Source organism: Bufo bufo, chromosome 3 (genome assembly GCF_905171765.1).
Source record: "Bufo bufo chromosome 3, aBufBuf1.1, whole genome shotgun sequence".
Taxonomy (NCBI): domain Eukaryota; kingdom Metazoa; phylum Chordata; class Amphibia; order Anura; family Bufonidae; genus Bufo; species Bufo bufo.
Window position 1 is genome coordinate 562,851,088 of NC_053391.1, and position 12,139 is coordinate 562,863,226.

Here is a 12,139-nt window from a genome sequence, read left to right on the forward strand (position 1 = left end):
AAGGATAGGGCATTCGTGAAGGAGTGGGGAAAAAAATGGTCAGAGGATCTTAGCCAGTATCCATGTTTTGCAAATCTGCAATTTGCGTACCTCAAAAATGGTGACCGCCGTGTGAATGAGCCCTTACTCTATGTCATAGTCTGCATAGCAAGGAGCAGGGGCGGATTGGCCAAAGACCTTACAGGGACATTTCCCGGTGGGCCAATGCCCAGGGGGCCGCCTGGGCCCTCCTCACGGCCGACCAGTGGAAGGTTTTGGGGATGTATTTTGTGCTCCTGGCGGCAGTATTTTTTGATGGACTGTGGTATTTATGTTTAAACTGTTTTTATTCAGTTCATTTTTCAAAAACATTTAACATGTTCACATTTCAATCCATGAAGTACATAATATATATGCAAAAACAAATTACATACCATCAAAAGATGGACTGTGGTATTTAGCTCTGTTGGGGTGGTATAATGTGCCAGAATATGGGATTGCTGGCCCACCTACTTGTGTTGGCCCCGACTACAAAACGGGGACACTTTTAGTATTTTTTTTCCAGGGCCACTTTAAGTTCCCAGTCCGCCCCTGGCAAGGGATGTCCATCAACCAGTCATTTTTAATTTATGGGATAACCCCTTTATTGATTTCAGTGCACAGCAATGGCAGGTGAAGATTCTGGCAATGATGGGTACAAACTAGAGATAATGTTTATTAAAAGCCAATTAATCTATCAGTATGGGAGGAAACCGAAACACCCAGAGCAAGTCACTGCAAACACAATGAGAGTTTGCTACTCTGTGCAGATGGGGTTCAGTGCTGCAAAGTCACTGTCCTGACAATGAGACATAACCCTAAGGCCCTCATACACCTTATGGGGAACGGTGGGTTTGGCCGGCGGTCTTATGTGTGCGGGGTGCTCCAGACTCTCCCCCAACAGATGATGTGGAGGAGAAAAGAATCGATGAACTACATTTTTTTCATCTGATCCTTTTGTTCTCCCAGAGGTTCCCACTGACAACACGTATACACTCAGCCGAATGTGTATGTGGAAGTCAGGAGCGCAATGGGAGAAATAGCGGTCAGCCAATAGTCACTGAATGTGTATGACCAACTTTAGAAGAAAAGGAAAACTTTTGGAGTATTTTTTAGGATTGCATTTTGTGCTAGGCATATTTTTTTTCATTTGGGCTTTATTATCAATTTATTGACAGTTTCTCCTCTACAGTTTTATTATCTGTTTTACACTGAACCCAGCTTTGTTAGGGACCCCATTATCCTTGATGGGAATACCCCTTTAATTTATTGGGGGGTATTCATGAATCCAAAGGCTCATTCGGATGAGTGATGTAAAATTCTCCCAAGTTCTGGCCATAAGAAACTGTGTTAAAATTAGTATTGTCTCCATGTTCAGTCTGTCCATTTCTTCCAGCAGTGTGGCATCAATGTGTCATCTGTTTTTCTCATCCGTAAAAAAACTAAAATAAAAAAAATTGGAGGGCCCACTAGGTGTCTCCAGTGAAAAACGCTGCACAAAGATGGCGTCCTTGTTTTTTTTCATGGACCCAATGACACGAACGGACCAGTCCCGAGTATAAAACAGATGAACATAGAGGATGCTGTGATTCTATCTGCATTGAAATGATGGTCCATGAAAAAATCCCTCATCCAGAATGAGACGCTATAATAAAGCACAATGACACAAGGTGAGTGGGATCAACCCCCCCCCCCCCCCCTCCCCCGGCTTTTTGGATAAAGGTATTGCTCTATGTGCACTGTTTGTGATTTTTCATCAGACTGTGATTGAAAGTGGAATTTGAGATCCCAATGGAACACTTTTATAGATGGAGAACATCTATAGGGCTGATTCACTTGGCCACGCTCGCCCGGGAAACACGGCCCATGTGTGGGCTGCATCTCCGAGACTGCCGCTCCCCTGACCCAAACTGACAGCATCATAGTGACTTATGATAGTCAGTTCCTATTTGATTGCTGATCTAAAGTACTGTGCTCCTGTGGAAGAGTCCAGTGTATTTGCAAGCGCAGTGGAGACGCCAGGATCGGCAGAGCCAGCGGTGGGTAAGTACTATGTAGAACATCTTCCTTCCTCAGGTTATCACCGATTACCGATTAGGTGAAATGACCAGAAAACCCTGTTAAATATAGAGGTAGGGTGGTGCCAGTCAGTTCAGCCATCCAATATTTTTTCCGCAGTGTAATCGGCTATGAAAACGCCAACCGCTTCCCCCTGACCCATTGTACACATAGCTGCCAGGTTTCTGCTGCTCTAAACAGCAAACACCACAGACAATGTCTGTGATTGGCCATAACTGGCAGAGCGATTCATTCCTTGTGGTAGCCTGGGTCGCTCTGAGGCTGGGTTCAGACCTGAGCGTATTTGATATGCGCGTTTAACGTGCGTTTTTGTCGCGCGTTTTTATGCCTGTTTTTTGCAATAGTAAACGCGCGTTTGACGCGCGTTTGTGTGATTGACTGCAGTGTCCTATGGCCACAAACGCGCGTCAAAACGCCCCAAAGAAGCTCAAGAACTTGTTTGAGCGTAGGGCGTTTTTCAGCGCGTTCAAACGCGCTGTAAAACGCTCAAGTGAGAACCAGGGCCATAGGGAAGCATTGGTTTTCATGTGTTGAGCGTTTTACAGCGCGTTTGAACGCGCTGTAAAACGCTCAAGTGTGAACCCAGCCTGAAGGATGCAAGACTTCCACAGTGATAGTTCCTGTGGAGCCCTGAACATTCAATAGGCTGCAATGGTAATTCATTGCAGTCTATGGGACAAGCGATCCAACGATTGCATGTTCAAGTCCCCTAAGGGGGACTTAAAATATGTGTAAATAAAATTAAAAAAATCACCCCCTATCCCTGTAATAACAAAAAAAAAATAAGGCCTCATTCACACGGTCCGTGAAAACCCGTCCTGCTGAGTGTACGACGTCATTTTTTGCTATGACGCCGTGAGCTTCGTTCCGCCGCTGCTGTACAGTAAAACACTCGTATGATCTATACGAGTGTATGACTGTACAGCAGCGGCGGAACGAAGCACAAGGAGTTATAGAAACCAATGATGCCGTGCACTCAGCAGGACGGCAGGCTTGGTTTTTACGGACCGTGCACCCGCACTGAATCCTGACCCAATCATTTTAATGCGGCTGTGTACATGAGCGTTGTTTTTTACACATCACTTGTGCGTTGCGTGAAAACCGCAGCAGGTTCTATATTCTGTGTTTTTCACGCAACGCAGGCCCCATAGAAATTAATGGGGCTGCGTGAAAATCGCAAGCATCCGCAAGCAAGTGCGGATGTGGTGCGATTTTTCACGCATGGTTGCTAGGAGATGATGTTAGTAAATAGGGATGAGCAACCCCGGACCCCATTCAAGTCAATTTACTGTATTATTTTCCCTTCTAACATGGTTATAAGGGAAAATAATTGCATTCTTAGTACAGAATCTAACTAAAATGTCCATTGAGGGGTTAAAAAATAAACTCTCATCATCCACTTGATCATGTAGCCAGTATTGTCGTCTTTCTTCTTCCTGCAGGACCTGCAAAAGGACGTTCGATGACGTCATCGCGCTCACCACATCAGCTCAGGTCCTGCTGAATGAAGATGGAAGGACCTGACGTCATCGAAGGTCCTTTTGCAGGTCCTGCAGGAAGAAGAAAGAAGACGATACCGGCTGCTCGATCAAGTGGATGAGGTGAGTTTTTTTGTTTTTTAACCCCTCAATCGACATTTTAGTAAGCATTCTGTATTAAGAATGCTATTATTTTCCCTTATAACCATGTTAAAATAATAAAATCAACAAAACGCCTAACCCAAACCCGAACTTCAGTGGGGTCTGGGTACCACATTCAGTTTTTTATCATGCGCGTGCAAAACGCATTGCACTCGCGCGGAAAAAAACTGAACGGAACGCAATCGCAGACAAAACTGACTGAAATTGCGTGCCTACTCGCGCGGGTTTGCCGCAAGGCATCCGGACAAAATCTGTGACGCCCATGTGAAAGAGGCCTAAATGCTTCCTTTATTTAGAAAGTACAATTTGTCCTCAGGGGGTTCGGAGCCTCTGTCACCGAGTTTGTCATATTTAAAGGTTATATACACCTTTGGGGGGATTTTTTTATTATTATTGCATTGTACTCATTTTGAGCAAAAAAAATCATTGTTTAATTTGGTCTTTATTAAAAATATGGCGTCCTTTTCTCTGTACAGAGCTGACATGCTCTGGTAGCAGCCTGTGGATTTTCTGTCTTTTCAGTCATCTGAGGAGCAGGTGGTTTCCTTATCTCTGCTCGCTCACATTATAAACACTCCTCAAAGCTCAATCCTTATCTTACTGTGATAAGAAGGTGGCCTAAATAAGGTTTAGAAGATAACCTGCCCCAGTCACACAGCTAGAAAAACTGTTAACCCTTTGTGACTGAACAGCTCAATATTTTTAATAAAGGCCATTTGAAAAAATAATTTTTTGCCAAAAATGAGTAACATGCAATTATAAAAAAAAAAAATTGCCTCCAAAGCAGTACATCGCCTTTATTGAGAAAAACAGCGAGGCATGCAGTGCTAACCTTCCCATCAAAATGGCAAACTCTGTGATGAGAATCCCACTGACCCGTTGTAAGTTGGTGGGGGTCTGTCGCCCAGTTGGTGGCCATCATAGGACAATCCAGCACGTCTGACCTAGCATTGTTTTCCATCTATTTGAGAAGATTCACTCACAGGCCGTGCCCTCTCTTGATGAATAGGGTCACACTGCGCTGACGGACAGTCTGTCACACCTGTTCTGAGGACAGGTGGGGAGTTTGGGGGCGGTACACCTGTCAAACCGTAATGCAGGTGTCCTAAGGCGACCTCAGGGAGGACAGACACCAGCCATTAGGCATTATGATGGTAAGAGCAGCACTGACCGGTGGTACTGCCGACAGTCGTGACCGATCTGGATGTATGACACAGCCATCCATCATTAGGTACACCTGTGCCCACTGGCATCATCATCAGAGGCTGGTGTTCCTAGTCACACTTCAATCCCATAATTACACCTGCAGCTGAGGAGTCTCCCTGACATGAGGTAAATGTCACATAGAAAAGCGGCAAATAATGCACAGCCCACAATAATTATCCCCCGGAACAAGGAAGCTCCCCCTGCAACCAATGAATGGAAAGAACCAAGATGGCGGCCACAATTTACAGTGAGCCGTAATTAGAACTCTGTGGGCGTACGAGCCGGTGACGTATAGAAACAATTGACTAGCAACTACGCTCTGATTGGCCGGCAGCCCTGCTACGTCATAAGCACAGGAATGAGTTAAAGGTTCTCCCTTCTCTCAGGACACAGCGACGCCTTTTTCCCCGCCTTTTTCCCCTTTCCTGTTTCTAATTCGCCAGCTAGTGCAAAGGCCACGCCCACTCTACAGAATTCTGCCATATCATTGGGTAATGTCTTCTATTAGTCACGGGACGGACGGGCGTGACTTGGCTGTGGGTTGCATAGCAGCAGAGCTGAGAGACCGGTGGTGGCGTCAGCCTCTGTCAGGGGCAAACGGAGAGACGGAGCGCCCGGGCTTTGGAGTCTCCCTGCCCCGGGAGAGGCGGCGTCCGCTCCGTTGGGGTCGGGGATAGTTACGGTGAGTTAATGCGGCTCCCCTTTGAAGTGCTCGCCTTCCTGGCTGAGGAGCTTGGAGAGGCCCCTGAAGGAAGTAAATCTTCGGGCAGGTGGGGAAAACTCCGCGAGGATGTTGTTGTGCAGGGAGCCTGGCCGGGGGGGGAGGAGGAGGACGAGCTAACTTCTATGGACAGCACTTTGGAGTGTTTCCTCTGCACCCCTGTGTGTTATGGCGTCTGAAGTGAGTGCTGTGTGCAGGAGGAGAGCAGGTCGGGTGTCCTGGCCTGTGACACTGCTGCTGTCAGAGGCTGGGGTAATATCCTGCCAGACTATATGCATTTATTGCATAGGTTGAAGGTTTCCTATAATGCACTTGTTTCTGTGTGTGCAGGGGCGTTACTAGGGTCTCAATAGATTCGGGGCCCAATGCATATTGACCAATTCTCTAGGTCGACCAACCGACCCCAACCCCCACCACTAGCACCGCAAACACTAGCACTGAAGACATTTTACTGTACTTGCTATACAGCAATACCTGTCACATCCAGGGTCTCCCAGGTGACGTCTCCTCTGATGTATATCTTCTCTGTCATCATCTTCTCCATTCGGTCCGGACAACTTCTCTCAGGCGCCTCGTCTCTGCAGAGTGTGACACACAAACATCTTGGGTTCCTCACTTTTCTGTACCCCCCGAATACAATTCTGAAGAAAAATGAGTGCCATACAGATAATCTTCCCCATAGTAATAGTGCTCCTCATAGTCCCACCAATAGTAATTCCCTTCTAGCATGCCCTCATTAGTAATACGGCCCCCCCCCCAACAGTGATAGTGCTCTCCTCCATTAGTAGAAGAGCCTTCCAGTATTAATAATGCCCTTGCAGAGCCCCCCCAGTAGAAATAAGGCCCACTATTGTCCCCCCAGTGGTAATAAAGCTCCCTACAGACCCCTCAGTAGTAATAAGTCCCCACAGTGCTCTTAGTAGAAAGAAGGTGGATCTATAAGACCCTCTTATAGAGCCCCCAGTAGTAAGAAGAATGCCTAATGTCCCCTGGATTTAAAGGGAACCTGTCACTGGGATTTTGTGTATAGAGCTGAGGACATGGGTTGCTAGATGGCCGCTAGCTCATCCGCAATATCCAGTCCCCATAGCTCTGTGTGCTTTTATTGTGTAAAAAAACCGATTAGATACATATGCAAATTACCCTGAGATGAGTCCTGTACGTGAGATGAGTGAGGGACAGGACTCATCTCAGGTTAATTTGCATATGTATCAAATCATTTTTTTTTACACAATAAAAGCACACAGAGCTATGGGGACTGGATATTGCGGATGTGCTTGCGGCCATCTAGCAACCCATGTCCTGAGCTCTATACACAAAATCCCGGTGACAGGTTCCCTTTAAAGTGCCCCCATATTTATATCTCCCCCTACTGTTATCATGCTCACCCTGAAGTGCCCCAGTATTTATAATGCCCCCTGTAGTAATATTCCTCTGTTTAGTGTCCTCTGAAATAATAATTCCTCAGCCCCTCCACCATACAGTCCCATATAAATATTATTTCCCTCCCTCATAGTCCCATGTAAATATCACACCACCTCTCCAGCCCCCTCCAATATACTGTCCCATATAAATAGCATCACCCCCTTCCATGCCGCCTTCAACATACAGCCCCATGTAAATAACATTACCCCTCAACATTCAGTCCTGTGTAAATATCACTCCCTTCCACAGCCACCTTCAACATAGTCCCATTGTACATAACATCACCCCCTCAATTTTCAGTCCCATGTAAATAACTTCCCTCCCTACAGCCCTAACATACATTCCCAGTTAAATAACCACAACTCCCAGCATAGCTCTGCCTCTCCCTTCACTTACCTCTCCTCATGTAGCAGACATCATCACAGCTTCTTCCCAGGACTTCTCTTCACTGCTGAGCCGTGCTCTCCTGCACTGGTCACAGAATGGTGACATCATCGCAGGTCCTTTTCAGCTACTGCATTTAGAACTGATCACATCCCCTGTGATGTCACCACAGGTCCTTCAGCTCTTGCAGGTTATTGGATTCAATTGTATTGCCGTCCTGAGGACGGCAATACAGTTGTATCTGGCAGTCAGGATATTCAGGGCCTGGGACAAAACATCGGGGGCCCAGGCCCTGAATGTTTTAACCTAGCAACGCCCCTGACACGTGTGTGAATTTGGCTTATGTCTCTTAGGTTTAGGCTGTGTTCACATCAGTGGTATAAATGGAAACCTCACCGCGGTGCCTGATGGAACTTGTGACTTCACGGTTACGCTGACATGTCCACCCTGTGGGAAGATATCGCTACATGGAGTTGTGGATGTGAACATAACCCTGTGTCTTGAGTAGACTACTGTGCTGTTTAGAGCCACAGGAAAACCTAATTTAAAGGGTTTCTCTGAGTGTTTAATAGTTTTGACCTATCCTGAGGTTTGACTCCTCTGAACCCCACCGAGCAGCTGTTTGAAGAGGCTGTGGCACTCTGGTGGGCAATGCGACCCCCGGACAGCACTGTACGTTGTATTGCAGCTCTGCCTCGTTCACTTAAATGGGACTGAGCTGCGTCTTGGTCATGTGACCCATGACGTCTCTGGCCCAGGAACGGGCTGGTGTCTTCTAACGGCTGATCTGCAGGGGTGCTGCGAGTCGGGCTGCCATGGTCAGACAGGATAGGTCAGCAGTATCACATCTGCGGGGGTCTGAGTCCCAGCACCCCCCACAATCAGCTGTTTCAGGAAGCTGCAGCCCTCACCAGACCACTGGTGAGCGTAGTGGCCTCCTGGGCGCTTACCAAGCATAGCGCCGTACATCGTATAATGGCTGTGCTTGCTATTGCAGCTTGGCCCCATTGACTTGAATAGGTAATGTGACCAGTAGACATAGGCCATGTGACCAATGTACGGTGACATCACATGACCGAAGAGGCTGCAGTGCTCAGAGCGCACGGCCTCCATTAACTGCGCTGAGCTGGTTGTTGGACTCCCACCAATCTGATGTTGATGACCTATGCTGAGGATAAGTCATCAATATTACTTCCTGGATAACCCCTTTAAAGGGTTTTCTGAGATTTTTATACTGACTACCTATCCTCAGGATAGGTCATCAGTATCTAATCTGGGGTGGTCTGACCCCGAGTACCCCTGCCGACAAGCTCCTGTGAGCATCATAACCTTCTCTCTGCTTTTCCTAGGCCGAGTGATGACATGTTTGTGTCACCATGACCCAGGTTAGTCAAGTGTTCACAGGACAGACTGTGTATAAAAGAAGAAAACTCCCTAATGGCCTCGGCAGTGATGGGCATAAATGTCATGTGACTGCTTAGTGGTTGTGTGCGCCATTCATGCACACGTCACTGCTCAGGTGAGGGGATTGTTGTTTTACACACTGTCCGACCACCCGGTAATATTTTTTTTCTTAATGTAGGACATGCATTAAAGTATACAGGTTTGAATACCTCTGAAGTAGGTCATGAACGTAAGGAGCCCATTGCTGAACCAATGCTAAATGGGTCTTGGGGGATATTTGCTGGAACATCGCCATATTTGCTGTGATATTAGAATCCTACCTGAGCAAATTGTTCATGCAGGTGTTATGTGCTAATGTCTGCTGGGCGTTCATTCAGTGAAGTACTCTGACTTGGGCGCCATGCGCATGACTGTTCGTTTTGTGGTACGTAAATCGTGGATCAGCAAAATACGGATATGGTCCACACTTTGAGGACCCATTGTTTTCAATTGGTGCGTGGTCTGCAATTTGCGACTATATAGAAGCAGAAAGCGCATGTATCCTCTGCCTGCTTTCTGCATCCATATGGACATTCCACAGAAAGATAGCACGTGTCCTGTACTTGTCTGCAAAATGCGGACCCGTTGAAGTCCAGTCCATATTTTGTGGATCACAAAGATGCGCTTGTGTGCACGGTGCCTTATCTGGAGCCACCCCGCCGAAACGCTCTTCTAGATGTCTCCTGCATCTTCTGACCTTCTCTCCATATAGTCAGTTTGTTGGCACACCATTTGTCCATTATGCCAGAGACCTGGAGCCTCTGGTATTTTTGTTGCTGTGCTCCTACAGTGGAGCAGAACAATGGAAAGCCAAAGCACCAGTGTGAACAAGCCTCATTCAGTAAGGCCTCTTTCACACGACCGTATGGCTTTTTCAGTGTTTTGTGGTCCATTTTTCACCGATGCATTGTTTCAGTGTGTGTGTGTTTTTTTTTTTTTTTTTTTTTTTTGCGGAACCCATTGAAATGAATGGTTCCGTATACGGATTGCAAAAAACCCCCCATGATATCTGCATTGTAGTTCCATGTGCTTTTACACTAAGGGCTTATGCATACGACCGTATGTGTTTTGCGGTCCACATAAAACGGATCCGCCAAAAACACTGACGTCTGCTCATATTAGGCCGTGTTCACGTTAGAGTAGCAGAACAATAGAAATAATGGAAATGTCCGGTAGGGAAAATAACTGACCCAGACAAAAGTCCTGAATGCAGGAATTTTTTGTCCTGTCTAATGGAATCTGTGACGTAGATGGTGAACAAAGCCTCTAACGCTGATCTTGGCTTGCCCTAACTTGTCAATAGCTGCTTTCGTGCCTACACTTCGGTCACTAGCCCACCTTTTTGTATACCGGCCTTCAGCATTGATGTGTTGACCTGGGCACGTGGCTGCTGCAGTGGTGACTTCAGCAGTGTTTGTGTTCGTGTTCACTATCCACTGGATAGGGGTAACTGTTAGATCGTGGGGGCTCCAGCAGGGGTCTAGGGTTCCCCCATATGAATGGAGCAACAGGTCAAGCATTCGCCCTCCCGCTCAGTTCGGCTGTAGGGAACTGCCAGAGGTTGCACTGTACAGTGCTCAGCCATCTCATTGATTGGAGCGGCAGTGAGCATGCTTGACCACTGCTCCATTCAAATGGAGGACATGGGACCCCCATTCTCGGGAACAGTGGTGGTCCACCAATCTAACAGTTATCCCCTTTCCAGGAAATGGGGAATAATGTGTTATAACCAGAATACCACTGTAATAGACGCGTGGCTATCAGCCACATTAAATAGTTTTGTGCGTTTATCCCCACTGCCACGGTTTGCATTGTGGTAACTGCCTGCACTGTATTTGTGTGAAATACCCCTATTTAAACGGGTTGTCTCACCCCAGCAAGTGGCACTTATCATATAGACAAAGTTAATACAAGACACTTACTAATGTATTGTGATTGTCCATATTGCCTCCTTTGCCGGCTGGATTAATGTTTCCATCACATTATACACTGCTCGTTTCTATGGTTACGAGTCGACCATCCTGCATTCCAGCAGTGGTGGACATGCTTGCACACTATAGAAAAAAATGCTGGACTATGCGGACCCTCGCAGTCCCAGCCACCAGAGAGGCCTGTGCTTTTTTTTTTTTTTTCCTATAGTGTGAAAGCATGGCCACCAGGGATGAGCAAATTTCATATTTTGAAATTCATTGGGTTGTGGTATAATGGGAACTGCGTTATGCATCCCATTACCACAGACCATAAGGCAATTCCATGACTGAATGCATAACCGAATGCTCATCCCTAATGGCCACTAATGCTGGATTACAGGGTGATCGTAACCATGGTAACAAGCGGTGTATAATGTGATGGAAAAATGAATCCAGCCAGCAAAGGAAGCAGTATAGACAATCACAATACATTAGTAATTTCTTTGTATTAACATCTCTACATGATAAATGCCATCTGCTGAAGTGAGACAACCCCTTTAATATATCTGTGTAAACCAGCCGTGGGGAGGTGGGAGCTGCATGTAAGTTGCTTCACAGCAAGGCCATGTTCGCACCATAGTGGTGTACGGTATAATCTGTAAACTGATGATTCACAATGTACCATAGCATATCTGGAAACATCGGTACTAAATATAAATAACAGTGCAGACGCCCCCACCTCTCCCATCCCTCTCGCTGATCAGTACTGCTGACACCTTTCATTGCATAAGAGGGGGGGGGGGGGTTCCCGAAATAAAACACTTTTTTCAGTTCATCCCTCATGACAGCACAACAGGAGGTTGTTCCCCGACAGTGCCTATTCACGATCTACAGTTTAGCTCAAAGCTGTATTTGGAGCCACATTCCTCCATGGACCATATTAATGGAAATTGTATGTAATTCAAGGCGTGCAAGACATGTATGTGTACGGGCCATGTGATTTTTAGGGTATAGTCTACTCTACACCTGGAGCTAGTAGTATGGGTCAGCCTGAAGTTAAAGGAACATTAGTGTGACCAGAGCACTGACATTTAGGAAAGTTCCTACCCAGACCTGTTATATGGGAGGCAGCACCATCCTGGCTGGGAATTCCTGTATGGATTACAGCTTTCCCTTCTATGGCAATAAATTGGTATGTCTACCTCACGACAAGTGATTTTCAGTAAATGTCAACTTGTGCCCAACTAAACTCTAAAATTTCTGTTATTCTACCTATTTGCACCTAAGGCTACTTTCACACTAGCGTTCGCGGC

The 12,139-nt window shown here is 46.5% G+C and overlaps 1 protein-coding gene across 3 annotated transcripts in view; it reads left to right on the forward strand.

The window, feature by feature from the left end:
* Positions 1–5,473: 5,473 nt before the first annotated feature.
* RNF41 (ring finger protein 41) overlaps positions 5,474–12,139 on the forward strand; it is a 59,061-nt gene continuing 52,395 nt past the window's right edge. The window contains exon 1 of one of the 3 annotated variants that reach the window (XM_040425561.1): positions 5,474–5,625. The gene's annotated coding sequence lies outside the window, so the exon portion shown is untranslated. Of the gene's footprint in view, positions 5,626–5,714; positions 5,845–12,139 lie in introns of those variants that run through there. The other 2 variants (XM_040425559.1, XM_040425560.1) reach the window with 2 other exon arrangements.